The 12,811-nt window shown below is 42.1% G+C and overlaps 2 long non-coding RNA genes across 2 annotated transcripts in view; one reads left to right on the plus strand and one right to left on the minus strand.

Moving 5' to 3' along the window:
- The window catches only part of LOC126848420 (uncharacterized), a 140,598-nt gene that overhangs the window by 87,431 nt on the left and 40,356 nt on the right, over positions 1-12,811 (minus strand). The window lies entirely within an intron of this gene.
- The window catches only part of LOC126848418 (uncharacterized), a 72,337-nt gene continuing 62,732 nt past the window's right edge, over positions 3,207-12,811 (plus strand). Inside the window, exon 1 of the long non-coding RNA XR_007687257.1 lies at positions 3,207-3,318. This is a non-coding gene — a long non-coding RNA (uncharacterized LOC126848418). The remainder of the gene's footprint in view (positions 3,319-12,811) is intronic.

Genomic DNA, 12,811 nt, shown 5'->3' on the forward strand with positions numbered 1-12,811 from the left:
ACGTTTACGGACATACTTTCAGAAGAAAATTTTTTCTTGTTTTGAAGTCCAAAATTAATATTTTAAATTAGGACATTTACGTTCATCTCACTTAGGAAAACGGAACGAATCATTATAGGGCAGAATATCATTGCCTCGCAATCGTAATTAATTATTTCCGCAAATAAATATTTTGCGAGTGTCATGAAAAAGTTGCAAACGACAAACAAGAAAGAAAGCAGCGAGAAAGTGCGACAGCGGAGCAGCTGTAGTCTATAATTAATTTAATTTATTATTTATTATTTGTGTTAAAATAATTGCTTGTTCATTGCCGCGTTAGTGATCATTGTATATTGTGTGATATAAAAATGTAATAATACTAAAATATTCCAAATTTTATTTTAAATCACTTGAAATACTAAAATATTTACAACTAATATTTTTCTATAGATAAATTTATATATATATTTTTTTATATAAGTACATATATTTCAAAATATTTCATATATCGTGCTTAACATTTAATTATTTAGATATTATTTGTATAAAAATTATTTTTTTTTTATCCTATATATATATATTTTTTTTTTATGAAAAATGAATTTTTATTATATTATTTCTTTATCTCAGTTTACATGTCTTTTTTATCAAAATTATCATCTCATTTCATATTTTATTTCATGTATTACATATACATAGTTAATTTTCAAGTTTATTTAAAATTAACAGATTTTTAAATATTCGTTCTAAAATTATTCCAAACTTAGAGAATTTATAAATGTGTTATGTATGTACTATCTATTTTCCGTTTTCCTTTTACCCGCTATCTGTTATAAACCTACTTTCATCCTGTAGTCTCTCTCTCTCTCTCTCTAACTTCTTGCAATTTTTTTCTTTTTTTTTTTCGTTATTCGCGACTTGTACCGGTGCAAGTCCTAGTGCGGTGTCTCGTCAATTTCCCTCTTCTGGAATTCTATTCACATCAGAAACTGCCAGGCCGCTGCACGGCCTAGCGAAGAATTAACACTTCTAGTCAGCGCGCACGAAAGAATCGCCTCGGCGGGTTTGCTTATGTTAATCTGACGAGCGGTCGGTCTCGTACCGTCCCGAGCCACGTCGCCGACGCTTCAAATATATTAATTAACGTAGTCATTAAGCGGCGCGGCTGCCAGTTTACCGGATCTCCTCCCGCGCTCTTCTCGCGGCGATTCGCGCGCGAGAGGACGCATTTCTTCCTATCCCTTCTTCTCGCCATTTGCGCATTCTACGAGCAACCAAGAGCATCCTCCGGCCGAGGCTAGAAACTTGTCGCGCGTGTTTGCAGACGCATAATTCCATGCCGCGATCGTAATTGCGGTCGGCACATTGTCGACCCGCCGTGGCATCGAGACACGAGACATTTCGCGGGGACGTGCTACATCGGTCGTCCGATTATGCTAATGCGATCTCGAGTAACGGGGCCCGGTGGTCACTTCCGTGTCAAGAAATTAAGAATACAAATGTATATTCGTAATAGACATAACCATTTTCGAATATTCGATCGAAAGCCGGTATGCGTTTTATCCGCCTGTAAGCGACTTTAAGACAAATTTAAGTAAATTTGTCGCCAATATATGGGCGACAATATGTATCTCGTATAATAATTTCGAAAAATATTTTGCATAATTTTGCAGCCGTAATTAACGCACGGCTGACTGGCTGACAGTGCTTAATCGCTTATCATTTTCACCGTATCGAAAATTGCTCGCGGAAGGAAAATATGACCCAGCGATAATAAAATATGACCCACACGACATGCACCGGCCTTAACTCGATGTTCGATGCAATCGCTGTAACTATAGATGGTCGTTCTAATTAAACGGTAATTAGATCCGAGATTGGTGTATCGAGCAAACGACGATGCGAATAATAAATTCGGAGATCCTCTCGCAAAAATCATCAAAAATTTTTGAATTTTATCTCTTATTGCCGACACACACACACACACACACACATACGTGAGAGAAAAAAATCAAATATAATTATATTGAATTTTATTAAATATATAATTATATTGAATTTTATTTAACATACTCGGCATGTGTATTTTATTTTTATATGAATTGTCAAATGTGTGTGACAATTTGTGTGTAAGAATTATAGTGTCCCCTTCTCGCAAATGCGAAAAGAGTGCAATTTTATGACTGTGACATGAATTCAAGATTCTCTACAAAGGGCAACCTTATCAATTCAATGGAGCCCGAATTCCGTTCCAAACATCGTCCAGCCACTACCTCTTTCACTTCTTCTTTGTACCCGTCGTTATTTACCGCGCTCAAGCACGGCCGCGTAAATTATGGCGAGCCCGTTTCATAAATTCCAGGACGAGATATGGAGCGACAAATTCAACTCCCAGGACCCGGCGCCCAGGTTGCGGCGGGCGCAAGTTACACGCGCGCATCGTGCATAAATACGTGCGCTCGTGCTCGCAGATTCTTCCCGTCCGCGTAGAGAGCGCGCGGGTCTCAGATTATCATTTGTATGCCGACTTCCTGCTGCGATAAACGCACTACCGGCGTCCTTACCTGCTCGCGCGAAGTCGAATCGGACGCAAATCCATCTTTTCTAAAAAGATCCCGAGATGTTAAGCCACTTAAGCTGACCGCTTATCAAAAATGAATCCGGAAGAATAATTTACTGATACAGTCAGAATGCCGAGATAAATGATAGGCACTTATTAAATAAATAAAATAAATATAATATAATAACAATATCACAGAACAGTTCAAAATGCAGTGTTCCTATTAAATATGTACATTTTTATTATTTTTACATTAATAATTTGCTAGTAATTAATATTTCGTTAAATCAATTACTGGAATGGAAGTTTGAAGCGTTGAAAAGCATCGCGAAGGATTACATCATGCACGTTAATGATTTTCATAACGGAAAAGCGATGATAATCGCCGACGCGGATTCATCGTCAATGATTTATCGAACACGGCGTTCATATCGCGAGACAAACAACATCTATTTCCAACACGACGACACTAAATAGAGTCCTTGTTACGTAGACGCGACTACCTGCTGGTAAATACAAAAGAAAGAGAAGTCGAATCGATCGGTGGAAGCAGGCAGTGAAAAACAGCTGGTCGAGAGCCGTAGGTGCGCGCGCTAGGTCGTACGGATTTCAGTAAAAATCGGTAACATTGACGTATACGAGGAGAATAAGTGGAAGTGGTGGACATGGGGGGAAGAACGGTGGGGGGGGGGAGGGTTAAGGTGGAAAAGGGCCCCGAACGCGACGTCGCGGAAAGAACCGTACGGAGATCCCAATCTCGCATGGAGGCCTCTCGAGCAGTGAGTAAAAGGTGGCTACATCTCGAACATCGTCCCTGTAATCTAATGAGCACCTGCTAGGTGTGCGCCGCCTACACTGTACATATAGAGACGGACGCTTCTACGTAAAGTCACATATGTGATCCCAGGGCCGTATCCGTTCGTCTATCGATGAGTTTATTGTTTCCCTCAATCTAAACGCGTCATTTGTATCGAGAAAGTTATACAGTTGCAAACTACTCAAATTGGGGAAAGGAGTATTTATTTCCAACAGCAAAGCTTAATAATAAATAACTCATTATTGATTCCTGATAAGATAGAATGTAACATCAATAAATGTGATGAAAAATGAGATCTATATAATCAGAGTTTATGCAGATAAATTTTGCATTTACACAATTGCATTTTTTCCTCAAGAATAATATGCAGAGAAACTCGATATTTTTTTTATATTCTCCTTTTCATATTTCACGAAACATCTCTCGAGCGGATGTTGCGGATGTTGAGGTAGTCGAAGGTATCGGGTCTCGCTGGCGGTAGAAGACAAATCGCGAGTCGCGGTGAGAACGTTCTCCTTCGGCAGCAGTTCGTGTATATCCTCGTGCGAAATCTGGGATCGCTGACGGATAACTTTCAGCAGCGAACACGCCCGCGAACGCAATCGCGGACTCGTGTCGTGATCGCACGACGGCCCTGCGCCTCCACTCGCCATCAAACAAACGGCCAGCGTACAGTCCGACACCCGCGGATACGAGGATATGTATACTCGAACCTAAGAGAAAGAAAGAAAGAAAAAAGAAGAAAAAGAAAGGGACAGAGGAAGAGAGATAGAAAAGGGGAGAAGGAGGGAGCTATATGTTATGAGGGTACAGGTGCCGGTTTATTCTCCTGCGTCTCCATCTTCGTCTCTATATCCTCTCCCTCTCATTTCTCTCGCGTTTGCCGGCGTTGTCTACAGACGCGGCTCCCCATTTCGTCCCTCTGTTCTCCATCTTTCTGCTCCTCTTTTCTCATTCTTCCTTTCTCCCCTCCCCTTGCTCTGCTTCATTTTCATAATTTCTTTTTTCTCCATTTTTCCAATTCGATTCAAAAAGCTCCGCGTCGCGCTCTTCGCTATCCAGGAGACGACGACGACGTTCGGGAGAGGATCCGCTCGCGTATGCGTGAGGTCGCGCCGAGTGCGGGTGAAAGTCTAACCGCGGGTCATCCGCCGCCCGTACCCCACCTGCCGCTTATGTAGGTGCACCTATATCGCCGTTCACGCGCACGATGGTCAACCTAAACTACAAGCGCGTCTTTCTCGCGGAAATGCCGCACACGCTCTCGCGCCACCATCGCGTAGATGCGATGAAGCGGCACGACCGGGCTGGCTGGCTATCCTATTATCTCTCGCGCAGCAGATTCGAAAGATGCGCCGCCGCCGATAAACCCGACGGCGAGGTTTCCTTCCGCATGGGAGAAGAGGCTGGCTCTCTCGCGCTGTTCCGAACACCGGGCAAATCCTCCGCGGAAACGTTATTATGATATCGCGAGTAATAACGCGAGTGATAGACGCGTTAACGCGTGCTAAGTAGCGGTTGTTACGTCTACCTACGTTGTATTCGCGGATTTCAGCGGCTTAATGTCTATTTAAGTGTTGCATGCGCTACTCGGATGCATGCTACTCCTCATTCGACTTTCACGCAAATTGTTGCGAAAAGTTTCGACATTAACCGAAAATAGGAAGCGCATCGAGATACAATTAATGAGATATCATTTAATACAATTGCGTATACATGTGTGTATGTGTGCGCGCGAGTTTAGAGATTAAATCCAATCTATGATGTATATTCGCGCCAGCGAGAGAATATTTTGATTTATTCCAAATATTTTGATTTATACCCATCAAGAAAGAAATATATCGCTAAAAATCCGAATACTTGTAAATATGCATTTGTATTTAAAATTTATTTCGTCACATAATTTTATATTTTTCCGATATTTTCTTCGCGAATGCATCATATTTTGTTATAGCGTTATATACTAAACTTTAAATTTTTTCATTAATAATATAATTATAGAATGGAATGGAAAGTTTATTGTGACATTTGTAAAAATCTGATATTTTATTCCTCGTATATCGATATAATAAACGTATTGTAATAATACATACATTTTTAAATATGTAATATTATATATTATATAATTTATAATATTATTTTAATTTGATAATTGACTCTATAAAAATTATATATTTTCTATTAATGCTCTGCTTAATTAAACTTTAAAATATTCTTAATTTTAAACATAGGAATTAACTCATTTTAATGCATCGATTGCAATAGCGCGCAGATACAACGAATTATTCAATTGCAATATCTTTTTTTTACGGTAATATCTTGCATCGACAAATATCAGCTGCACGCCTATGGATCGTGTCTTCCGCTGTGAAAATTACGCGATCGAACGATCGTTAGATCAGATAGTAACGAAGACGAGTCTCGAAATCGGTGAAAGCGTTGACTGTAACATTGTCGCGAGGCGTGGGTCGCGGGGTTAGACGATACGCGCGATTCCACTTCGCTGACACGAGTAAGCGAAAGCGACTCCCTCTCGCCGGAAGAGAGACGTCGCTGGCGCAGACGCGCCTTTCCCGTACCGTACCATCGCGTATCGTTGATTACGTCGTGGCTCGAGATATCGCGCGCACGCCGCAATCATGTTTGATTGATTGCCCGTTGATTAATTGGTGTCCCGATGATGACGCCACAGCCGTCATTGGGCGGTGCACCGATCGGTATTACAAAACTTTGATACATGACGGCATTTAAGAGTAACATCGCGAATATCCGAGCACCACACTTTATGGCAGATTACAACATGATTATGAGCGCAATAGATTAATCGCGCAAGTAGATCTCTATCTTTCTAAATAATGACCGATTGTTGAGAAATTTCGTGAAAATCCTATAAGTCGCAAGTTGCATAATTATGTCTACTTATCTAAAGTGATGCTTATACAAATGACTTATTTTACTTTTTCTCTGAATTTTCACGCAGATTTCAGTCGCATTTGCAATATGCTTGTAAATTATTTTACGTCACATTTATGTATGCACGGAGTGTTATGTCATTATGTGCACTGTAAAAACTTCAGAGACAAAATACCTACAATTTTTTTGCAGACACAATTTAATTTTCAGATTTACTCTTCTGAACTTTCAGAAAAATGATTCTGATGATTAAAAAGCAGATTGTCTGAAATTTCCTTCAGAAATTCAGATCCGAAAATTCGGACAAAAAAATGTGTTTGAATTTTTAGAAAATTTTTTACAGTGTGTTATTTGGATAAATAAAGGGGAAGATAAAAAAAAAAGGTTTCTTGTACTAACTTGTTGTTTAATGTACCGCTTTCTACGGGATATAAACTTGCAGCGGGCGATATTGAATTTCGAAGGTATCGAATATAATGAACTTCTACGAGAGGGCAATTGTGCACAGCGGAGACAAGCGTCTTCACGGAGCGTTGCGCTTCGGTCGCGCGTAACTCGCCTCATTCGCCGCTAGTCACGCGTCGCACACACTCGACGTTAACTCGCTTGAAAAGCGCTTACTCGAACGTGTCCGTAATACTACGTGCGGATGAGACAGGCCGGCAACGAGGAATACGCAATGAAATATACTTTTTAGTGTCCCCGACGCGGCGGTCGACGCCGTTCACCTCTCGATGACCGGGGCTCGTCGCTCGGCGCGACGATGAGCGTGCAATTATCTTGTTTAACATTAATACGGCGAACACGCGGTACCGACGGCGAGTCATTACTCCCGTCTAACCTAATTAGCAATTCTTTGACCACTAATTATTATTAATAACCGGACGTGTACCCGATACGCACGCGCGATTAATCTCGAACGGTTATGGCCGTGATGAGGCCGCATCTGTTCGTGCGTTACTCGAATCGAGAGCAAAACAAATAATCAGAATACCGATAATGATCATTAGTATTTTATTTAAATTCCACACACGGGATCTACGAACTCACCTGACCCGGTAATTATCCGTCGTGGGGCTTTCCGAGGTTAAAGTCAGCCGAGTGGACGAGTAATATCGAATCGCGAAGGGATAAGAGGTAGAGAGAGAATAAACCGAGGAGATCGGAGGTAGTGGCTGCTTCTATAAGAAAGGAGAGTCTCCTGATTTATACCATGTGCTTTATGAGCATGCCTCTCATGGTTGCGGATTAAGTTTTGTCCGTTTCGGATCGGCGGAGAGATGCATAGAGTGTGACGGTCGAGAATGGCAGATCAACAAGTTGCGCGAGTAACCCAAATACCGAGAATTATGAGAGTATTTCATTCGTCCCTCTTATCTTCCTTTCATCTAGATAACGCTTTTATGCATGCCATTCATTTAGCCTCAAGCTTTGATTCGATTTTCTTATTCAAACGTAATGGATTTCATAATTCGAGGATAAATTAGTTCGCGAGAGAAAAGAAATAACTTTTTTCTCCTCTAATATAAATCTACAAATATTCACATAACTTTAAAAAAATTTTTTTTAAGCTGAAAACATTTTTATTTAAGTTCTTAGTAATATTAATATTGTAAAAAAATAAAAACTTTTTATCAAATCATTGCGCTGTAAAAAATCTAGAGAATGTTTTTTCCTAGACTCGACTTTTTCGAGTGTTCAAACGGGTATGGTCTCTTAAAAAGATCTTAATCATATTTCATTAAAGAATGATATTTATGTTACTTATTGCGTATTTTACATGTAATGAGTAATAACAGTTTTTAGGAACCGTCCGCTACAACGTAATAGCATCCAAGAGCTATGCTTGAAGAGAATGTCGCGCGAATCGCGAAATAAATCCCGTCAGATCCCGCGACGATTTTTCGCGAGCAGGTATGTTGATTGCGAGCAGCGATGCACATAGAGACGAGAGCATAGATGCGCCGCTTGCATTGCTTGCACCGCGCCGGCTGCAGCTATGCGCCAGCTATAATGCCGCTTGAGCGACATCGGTTAAACGATCCTGTGCTCCCGGGTGCACAGGACATGGAGGGATCGCCGGGCCCGTTGCCGGAGAAGAGAGAGAGATAAGCCGTAGACACGTGGGAAAATTACTGCGCCGGCCACTCTCGGCCGATTCCTTATAGACCCCGGCCGTCCATTGTGACTTCAAGATCGCATACCACTATTGATTTATTCTAAATCGCTTTCCGCCGCGTGGTACGCTTCGCGCGCCGATACGCGGTTATTTAAGATCGATCGGCACGTGGAAAAAATCGGCAAGTATAGCGCTCCGAGATGAGGAAGAGATAATTAAAACGATCGGGGTGGAGATTGCAGGATGGTAAAAAGAAAAGGCGAGACAAAAGAGAACGGAACTTACTCGTCTCGCACGCAATCAGGACTTTCCGTGCCACGCAACTTTTGAGCCCTCGAGTTATTCAGATATCTATCCGTTAAGGAGTCTTTTTTCTCTGGAATTGGATTGTGATTTTCGTATAAAGTATATATGTTCTATTGACTTTGCGAGTGAAGTCGAAGATTCTCGTTATTCCTGAGTAGGCGAACGGGAGCTTTTTCTCTTCCGATGCCGAAACGTGGTTATATTTCAAAAAAATTTGCATTTTTTACAAAAATCGGATCGTAAACATATTCGCTAGACTGCTTTTATGAACTTTTATGAGGAAATCGAGTTGACGCAAAGGTTTGAGTCATATAAGTGAAATGTGTCGTTGCATTACCAAAGTTTTCGTCTTTTCTCTCGTCTTTCCTTCTTTCCTCGCGCTTCGTCTCACTCTCCGTCTTCTCGAATCCGTGTCTTTTCCGGCGATGAACGGTGGAGTTATTTCCTCGGCCGGTTTACGAGGGAATTCCATTCCCTTTTTTCATGTAAGACGCGAATGCGTCACGTGATCTTTTCGATCCCAACGACGTAACGGCAGAAACGACGACAACCGCGGTGGCAAATAGCAGCAGCTGGACACGCGCGAGGACAAACGGAGGACAGGAGGAAGACTAGAGCGCAGAACGGAGCAGGCGGATATTCGCGCACGAAAACGAGTGTTCAGAACACGCATGGGCGAAAAACTGGTCGTGCCACCTACACGAACGATATGGGGCCGCGCAGCGAGGTGAAGGGTCGCGGGGCCTCCGCACGGGCAGTAAAAGCAATTTTTGCATGGCGACCAAATGCCAATGAAAACCGGGTTATTAATAAATCGACATAATTGCCGTGGCCGTGGCCGTCGCCGCACGTATATACGAAGAACGCGAAAGGGCGAGAACCTTCGAACGAATGTGGTCTTGAGCTTTTATAATGCGTTCAAATGGGGAGAATAAATTTTAAAATAAAATATACAGAGAGAAAGAAAGGTCAAGCGTCGCCACATTGCATTAATAAACTCCCCGGGCAGCCTGTTTAAGGTTCTTCTGCAGCTCTCTCGTTTTTCCCTCAATCTCTACTTTTCTCTCATTTTATTTCTCTATCATTTCATTTTTTCCCTTTTATTCGTCCATCCTGATTAATTTAATCCTTGTGAATTCTTTTTTCTTCTTCGTCGACGGTATATTGTGATTGCGACGCTTAATAATTTCGTCGAATCTTAATTTTTGGATTAAAAGAAGGGTGATAAGAATCTATTTTTTACGAACATATTGATATACGCGGAATAGTATTTCTTTTGCAAGATAATAAACATTCGTTCATGATTATTTCTATTTTGAAAGAATGTTTTAACTCTCACACATATATATTAAAGAAGAATAGCAAAAAACAACCAGAATAAAAAAAATATTTCAATTATGTAATATATTGAAATTAATAACAAGAGCATTTAATAAATGCTATCTTTCCTGATATGATTTATTTATATCTCTCTAAATTTATTTACAATATCTTTTTTTTATAATATATGTACAACAATAACAATAATCTTGTTATTATTTTAAATTTTAAAGAAAATTTTTTTTGCATGAATGACGGGAAAACTAATTGCTGACAATTAATATCAATCAATGTTAAAAATTTTCATTTAATATGTAAGTCGTCACATTACCACAAAATAGTATGAACAAGGAGTAGAAACGACGCCCGTGCTCGTTCTCTTCTCCTGGAAACGTAGCCTCGGTACCGTGGCGTACTACGAAGAAGTAGTATCCTGGATACACCGGCATCTAGATACTTCCTCGGCCAGCTCGAATCCGGTATCTGAGAGTAGATCGGAATTCAGGTACACGGTAGCGCTACCTCGGGGCATACAGCTCGTGAATACACCACCTCCGTTCGCCAAGATGGAAGGGAAAAAGTATAAAGGACGACGGCAAGAAGTAGGAAAGAGACGCGAAGACAGGGCGAGAGGACCGACCGGCTGGACCGAGTGAGTGGGAATCTCGCAACGAGAGAGAGAGAGAGAGAGAGAGAGAGAGAGAGAGAGAGAGAAAGAAAGACGGAGAAAGGAGTCAACTTGCGAGAACGGCCGATGCCGCGCGGCGACTCGAGCCCCGCCGGCTCTGGCTGTCCGGTGATCTACCGTCCCGAGCCAAGCCCCTCATTAACGCCTTTGCTAAGAAATTACACGCAGTCGGTGGCAAACAAGAGCAAGAAGGTGTCGGCCGCGCTCGTTTCGATACATGGGAGACCAGCGTTTTCTTTCTCTCTTTCTTACTCTTTCACTCCGCCGCCTCCTCGCCACTTCCGTACCGTTCTTGCGCGATACCTGTGTACTTTCACCTTCGCTACCCTCTTCGCTCTTCTCCTCTGCCGCGAAGCGTGCGAACCTACGTAGCCAATTTGATCGAGATTCTGGTCCAGATAGCGCGCGCCCGCGTCGCCGTACGCGTTCGAGAACCTCCGTTTCGAGATCGCATGAGATTCGAGCTTGAAGTCACCGATCGTACATTTCCGACTCGAAACATCGATTTTTATACATTTTCGTATATTTACAAAAGTCAAAGCATATGGAAGCATATTAAATCTTAAAAATGTGAGAAATTTATTCAATGGTAGATTAAAATTTTTGTTTAATAAAAATCATATTATCCGTATAATTTTCTCAGTATTTTAAAAATATTTTTATAAAATTTATCTACGTATATTTTTTCAACATTAAATATAAATATAGTATAACAATGCTATTGCAATCAAACTCACTCTCTCACTTTCTTTCTCTTTCTCTCTTTACTAACAAGTATATTTTTTTCTACAAAATTTTGATTCATTTTTTTCTATAATCTTGACCCTTCGATCACCTTCAAAGATACGGACAATGACGAATTCTAATGTATATATCGTCATATTAACCGATTGAAAAGCCGGTTTCTCTCATTAAACTAGGCAACACCCAGAAACGTTGGTTCCGCCCCTTAATATGGACTCAGAGCTTGAAATATACTTCACGCATCGCCAACCATGAGACCAAAAAGTCATGAACTCGATCGTTGTATACAGTGAGACGCGCGTCGGCCGAATTCCTGTAGGGTCGCCCTGCCTACGCCTCCTCTCCGACCTCTCGTCCTCCGCGCTGATGCCTAGTGCCCGGACGTGGTCGGTGTTACGTGATCGAAATGACTGACGTACTGACGGGAAACATTGCGACCCCCCGCTGTCGAATGTCGTCGGCCGGATCGGCCGAGTGACCGATGTGGGTGAATCTACTTCGACTCGGGCGAACGGCCGTGAGAGGCGAAGAAAGAGCCGGGATGAGAATCAAATATAGAATTTCTCGAAAGGCCAGAAAGTTTTGGATGTATCAGACGGATGCATTTAATATCATAGTGAAGGAGCGAGCTCTCGCAACGTCTGCGCTACGTGCAGACATCTCTAATACGCGAAGTTAATTTACGTAGCTAATCCTAATCGCCGTTACGGGCTATGAAAGAAAGTAACGTTCTTGAGAAATACAAAGTCTGATAGCAAGGCAGCCCCGAATAAGCCACGTATAACGATATATTTGAAATTACTTCCGCCATGTTTGAACTCTGGCAATCCGTGCGAAATTCACGGGCATTCTTGACAATAAGTAACGGTTGTTACGAGCTAACGGTCGAACGTCAACGAGCTAACAGTGTAGAGCCGACCGACGTCGTCTAGCTGAGGGCCGATCAAAATTTTCACTCGGGCGATGCGCATAACTCGGTTGAGTTGTTGCATCCACCTACCCTGTCCGGGATGCCCATCATCGCGGCGCGGTGCCGGGCCCGCGGTGCACCTGGGATGACGGCTCTCTGCAAGATTGTAGATCCGTTAAACCAGGCGGAGAGAGAGAGAGAGAGAGAGACAGAGAAAGAAAGAGAAAGAGAGCTCTTTCTGCGGCCGGCGAAAAGATGTCGGAGAACGTCGGGCCGGAAAAAAGATGCACAGCTCGAATCGACTCGCGCGCGCGTGCGAGGCCGCTTATATACGTGACTTCCGCTTCGTATTATCGAGAGTAACGTCGGCGAGTCGAAAGTTTCGAGCAAGTCCTCGAATGAGTGCGGGAAAACGTGGAGATGGTCCATCGTGTATCCATCTCATTCCGTACGCG

Source organism: Cataglyphis hispanica, chromosome 3, assembly GCF_021464435.1.
Source record: "Cataglyphis hispanica isolate Lineage 1 chromosome 3, ULB_Chis1_1.0, whole genome shotgun sequence".
Taxonomy (NCBI): domain Eukaryota; kingdom Metazoa; phylum Arthropoda; class Insecta; order Hymenoptera; family Formicidae; genus Cataglyphis; species Cataglyphis hispanica.